Genomic DNA, 6,355 nt, shown 5'->3' with positions numbered 1-6,355 from the left:
TAATTTGTTTCCTTGTATCATTGTTACAGTTTCACCTACCCTTGGTTTCATATCCCCCACCAAAAAATGTTTATTTTACAGTATTTAAACTACCATCTAACAGAATACTCCAGCATCTCTATTTCTAACTCTTGTCCTCTCCAGAGCCTTAGGTAGTAGATAATTCAAGAAAACGAAGCTTCTTGACTTGAATATCTTAGAGTATTTTAAACTGATTGTGCTTCAAAATGAACTCCTCATTTTCCTTCTCTCCTTTTTCGTTGCTGTTATTATTATTATTACTTAAGAAAATGGTATCACCTACAGCAGATTTTCTCAACTCAGCTATTTCATGCAGTCTATTGACTGAGGCCTATCAATTTTTTAATCTTTATATTCCTTAAGTCTAATCTATTGCATTATTTTTCAGTGATCACTGTTGTATGCTTAGACTTCCTTGTAAGGTTTTACAAAATGTCTGTTGCTGAACTTCAAAGAAGTCTTTGTAGTCACTGCTTTCATCCCCTGATGTGATGTGTCAACCCAGTCAAAAATTTCCCAAATCTCCTCCATTAGTTTAAACATTTAAAAATTTTGTAACAGGGCCTGGTGCCATGGATCAATGGATAAATCTTTGCCTTGCATGTGCCACATTCCTATACCACTGCCAGTTCATGTCCCAGCTGCTTTACTTCTGATCCAGCTCCCTGCTTGTGGCCTGGGAAAGCAGTAGAGGATGGCCCAAAGCCTTGGGACCCTGCACCTGCACGGGACACTAGGAAGAAGCTCCTGGATGCTGGCTTAAGATCACCTCAGCTCTGATCGTTGCAGCCATTTGGGCAGTGAACCAATGGACGGAAGATCTTTCTCTCTGTCTCTCTTTCTCGCTGAAAATCTACCTTCCCAATTAAAATAAATACATTTTTAAAAAACATTAGTAACAACTGCATATTATTATTTACTATATGTTTGTTACTTTTAACATGCATCTCATTTAACTTAAAAGATGATTCTTAAAAATGGAGAGACAGGTGATGCTATTATGATTTGGTTCAATCTTGACACCTACAAGCTTGCACTGTAAAATTGGGAGATGGTACAAGCCACATAATATCTGCAATTCATCCATCCATTCATGCCGAATCAGTTGAGGATAAGATGACTATGACAGCAATACAAAAAAAAAAAACTGTGAAAGTGGGAATGACAGGGGTTTTACTGCATCTTAGTTTTCAAAGTAATTTAATAACAGAAGCCCTATCTTTTTCATAAAGCTCTTCCCATACACAGTTGTGCATATTGTGCTTCTTAAAACTTTACCTGTTCCATGAACAAAGCATGTGAAACATGAACAATTTGAGTTGGTTTTCAAAGTTGTAAAAGTGAGAGAGACAGTGACAGAAATGCCTTATGCAGGCACCATCCACCAGGAGCATTCAATCTACACGGAAACCTCCCACCGAAGGTAAAGTCTTGAAGAACTCAGTATCTCCTTAACACAGAGGAGGATTGGAAGAAAGAGCTAAAAGGAATGGATTATCCATTTCCTTTGTAGATATGAAATATGCTTACCTTTCATTACAAACTGTCCAGTGTTTATGAAACTGCTTAAAGTAAATGAGGAACTTATTATATTTTTAAATAAAGGTTTATGATAAAGTTTCAAATTTTCTTTTATGTAAATATACTTTTATGTTATACTAAGTGTGTCAAGAATCTGTTACTCTATTTTTAAAGCTCACTGTTTTAGAACATACATTATTTCTTTTTCTTGTTCTTCAAAGGAAACTTGGATTTATTTTAGAACTTCCATTTGGAAGCAGAATACCTTTTGATATAAGCAAGACCATATGTAGTGAACATTTTTAATGCTATATATTCAAAATAACTTTTCCCTCAGAACAAAAAGAGGGAAAGAATAATTCAGGTACCCAAGATTAAAGAGTGAATTGAACTTGCAAAAAACCTTCACACTGTGGGAAAATATCCATAATGGTTGTTATATATGTCAACCAAAGATGGTCTCCACATTTTGGTTATTTCCCCATTGCAGACTGAGACCCAGTGACCTCAAAAGCTGCCAGTATCAAACTCTTATTTTTACACATCTGATTATTTTAAAAGGGCCCAAACAAGCAGATCTTAACCATTTGGGAACTTCCTGCCTTGTATGCTCTCTGAAACCTCACCCATCTACTGACTATTAAGACAGAGTTGCATGATTTAAAGATTCTAGCATATCAGAGCAATTTTAACTGGAGTGGACAGGAAGAGGGGACTACACTTAAGTGAGTTTGGGAGTTTACCCTGAGATAAATGAGGAATAAAGATTTGGGGCAGTGGAGTTCAGTGATCTCACTAACATTTCAACAGAATCACTCTAGCTAAAAGGTTAAGAACTGACTTTAGGGAACAAAGGAAGAAGTGGGGGCAATGTGATGTTTAGAACACAGTAGCTGAAGTGATTTGGTGATAGTTTGCATCTGGAATCCTTGATAAGTAGATGTTACAAAATGAGTTAGAGAATACTTTATTTTTTTTTTTTACCTGAACAACTTAAAGGATAGAATATCTATTCATTATAATGAGGAAGGATCTTGTGAGTCACAGAGTTCACTTTCTTCAAGATTAACTTGTGTCTTCAACGAAAAGAAATTATTAACACATATAAGTTACTTGAAAAAAATTTTGATTCATGTGGGAAAAAATTCAGAAACAAGCAATGTCATCCCAAATGGTACAATGGAATAATGGCAAGTTGGATGAGTCAGCATGTTCTAGCCATTCTGGTATCCATATGGTCCCAAGAATAGGACAATCTAAACTGTCTTCATGCTATATGAGTCACAATCAGGGACTGTGGAGTATTTGCAAAAATATAACATATATACTAGAATAGATTCTAGAATTTCAATTTTAAAGATGATTTACTTATATATTGAAAGGTAGACAGAGCAAGAAAGTAGGAGTTGGAGGGAGAGGATCTCCCAATGTGTTGCTTCGCTCCCCAGGTACCCACAATGGCTGGGCTGGTCTGGCCTTAAGCCAGGAGTCCAGAACTCCATCCGAGTCTCCCTCGTGGTTGACAGGATCCCAAGCCTATAAGCAGTCTTCCACATCCTTCCCAGCTACATTAGCAGGGAATCAAATTGGAAGCAGACCAGTAGTGATTTGGGACACTAGTATCTGAAGCAGTGGGTTAACATGCTATGCCATGATTCTGGTCCTACTATTAACTTTTTCATTTTACTTGATTTTGTATTATGATCCTTCCTGTTCTTTGATTACCTTCTGTTTTGTTCCTTTTATTTTGATTCCTTTCTTAAAATGCATTTTCATCTGGTTGTTCTGTGGCCCATTAAAATTCCAATTTATGAGTTTTATCCTACATTTAAAGTGAACTTTCTGGAGCCTGTATGGGTTAAGAACATCCAAATCCATGATCTTTTGTTCTATTCAGCATTTTACCATGAATAATGCAAAGTGATTCAAATGTACTCTGAAGCTCAATTTACTCAGTAACAGGGCTTCTCTTTAGATTTAGGGGCTTGTCCCACGATTTGTCTGTATAAAACAAAGGTTCTACTTTTAAAAAGAAAATCCTACAATGGAGAGAATCCAAATGTTTATGTAAGCCTGAAGAACTGTATAAATGTTAAGGTCAGAAAAATCAGGAGTAATGTTTTACAGCTTGCAAATCACATGACATTTACCAATTCATCGCATCTCTCTTGACTCATAGTTTCTCAAGTTATAATGCATCATTATGCCATTTTGATCATTATTTCCCTTTATCTTTTCTTTCTTTTATTCTCCATTTCTTTCTTCCTCCCTTCTTGCTTTCTTTTCCTTCTATCATTCCTAAAAAGGAAAGCCTTCTTTTTCTCCTTTTTCCTTCCTTCCTTTCTTTCTCTCCCTTCCTATTATACTTCACGCATGTTTGGTTTGAGAGACATTTCAGTTTGAACATGTTCAGTTAAAACAACGGAGAAACGAAATAGTTTAGGAAATCCAAAGGTATAAATTTAAACCCTAAAAGGCATCCACAGAAAACTCTAAGCCACTAATAAAATGCTTGGCCTAGTTTACAATATTCTGTGTAGAATTATAATGTCTAATCAAAATCACAGATGGATGGAAACACTTGCACGACTTCGTGGTGATGTTTACAGTCTTATTTATGCATCTGCTGTGTCACTTAACCCCATGGTATAGGATCTCCCACTTAATATGGCCTCTCTAATAGTCTCATGTTCATCCCTGCATTTTATGGATGAACAGATGGATGGATTTTGGCAAATTGTTTGACCTCTATAAATTCTGGGTTGTTATCTATCAGCACTGAAATAAAATAGGAATTGCTCTAAGAATAAAGTAATATAAGGAATGCAAAAGTGCTCATACTCATTTTCTGTTGTTATAAAACAAAATTATATAAACAGGTTTAAAACAAACTCAAATTTTCTGTTGGTTAGCAGTCTCAACCTGGCTGAGCAGAGTTCTCTGCTTAGGGTTTCACCAACTCACAACTGAAGTGTTGGTGATACTACTGCTTTCATTTGGAGCTGGGAGTCACCTAGATGTGTTTGGGTTGTTGGAAGGTTGCAGTTTTTTGCAGTTATACATCAGAGATCACTGTTTTCTTTCTATTATTTTATGATCTATCTCAGTTCCTAAAAATCGCTGCAGCTTCACCCATGGGGTGGGAATTACACAAGGTCTTTGGAGTCATCTTAAAATTCTGGATTGTTCTTTGTAGCATCATGGCTTCCCCTCCCTACAAACAGAATAACTAAAATTAAAATTCTATTAAGCACTATCTGTACAATGACTTTGGCACAGAAGATTGAAACTCAATAAAAAATTTCCTCTGGACACCATTTGAGAACAGTATTACTCAAGGATTAGTCAACTTTGCAAAATTTTCCTAAATTACTTTTTCTTCTCATCACTTTTTCCAATCTAGGTTATTTCTATTATAAGAAGAAAAAGACGGTAGGGAAAAGCTAAGGCAGGCAATGCACGATCTCTGTCACGAGGAAGACGCTAGGAGGCAGAATTGGGTCCAGTGGGAAAAATCCATAACTTTGGTTTGTCTTTTTTTAGGCTTCCCAGGACAACCCAATCTAAAACAATATGTCTTCTCTATGACATGGCCTCATCAGTTAAGTCTAACTGCCCATTATAGTGAGAACCAGTGTAGCAAAACATATGAAAGTCTCGATCTACATTAGCACTGTATCAGTTAGGCATATATGATAGAAAACCACCTTGAGCTAACTATAACAAAAAAGAGACTTACCAAAAGAAGTGTTTGTCTAATATTCAGGACACAGTAAAGTATCAAGTGACCAAAACTTTCAGAGAACAAGTGCATACTAAGCTAGCTTACTGATAAACCAACTAGATAATGAAGAAATAAAATAGATAGAATGATATCCTCTAGCTGTTCTCCATACTTCTCCTCTCCAAACCTTGGAAAGCAGGGTAATGTCAGCTACATTTTCTTGGATTTTCCAACATGGTGAACACGTGTGATTCCTCCTGACTGTCTAAATATCATGTCTCACAGATACTGACCAGAGAAAAGACATTCAATTCCTGAAAATAGGGACTCTGCTTTGGCTCACTGAAAAAATATGCGTCAGTGTTAGAGCCCAAGTAAACCAGGTGGGTGAAAACAAAAATGAAAGAGAGCTAAACATGAAGAGGGAAAACTACTAAGCAAGCAAATTCAGAAGAGGTCAGCCAAATCCTGAGATGATGTATCAAATGTTTGGAGTTCTGAATGCAAGTTTCCAGAGCAGAAAAGGAGAGAAAGAGAAAATAAATGCTGCTGTATTATTTTAGAATATTCATATTTCTTCAGGAATAATTTAAGGGTAAAATCAATTTAAGGAACATTTGACTTCTTTGTGGAAGCAAGGATGTTCTTGATTAAGATAAGTGATTCATTTGGTTTAGTTTTATACAAAGAAGACAATTATCAGCCAGTTTGTATTTCTGGCTTTGTGTAACTAAGCTAGGCTTTTATCTGGTGTGTGTTGCATAATTCTGGCTAATTCTTCCAACTAGCTGTGTGAGAAGAGCCAAGGGAGCTCCCTCAAGTTCCCCTTCCAGCCAACTTAAAAAGTACAGAGGACGAGAGTCCAATCAGTTCTGCCCTATAGCTTGAGCCAAATACTGTCTTAGTTTCCTGTGCTTTCTTTCACTGCTTGTTAGATTGTGTGGTTTCCATGACTCAAGGATTGCTGACATTCGAATTTAGATTTAAACTTTGGAATAGATGCAAAGAGAATAATTAGACCTTCTACTCAACTTTGGTTTTAGACTACTTAGGCTCAATTAACCAAGCCAAGAGAATCAGTGAATGATC

This window comes from Ochotona princeps, chromosome 1 (assembly GCF_030435755.1).
Source record: "Ochotona princeps isolate mOchPri1 chromosome 1, mOchPri1.hap1, whole genome shotgun sequence".
Taxonomy (NCBI): Eukaryota; Metazoa; Chordata; class Mammalia; order Lagomorpha; family Ochotonidae; genus Ochotona; species Ochotona princeps.
Note: the sequence above shows the minus strand (reverse complement) of the source record.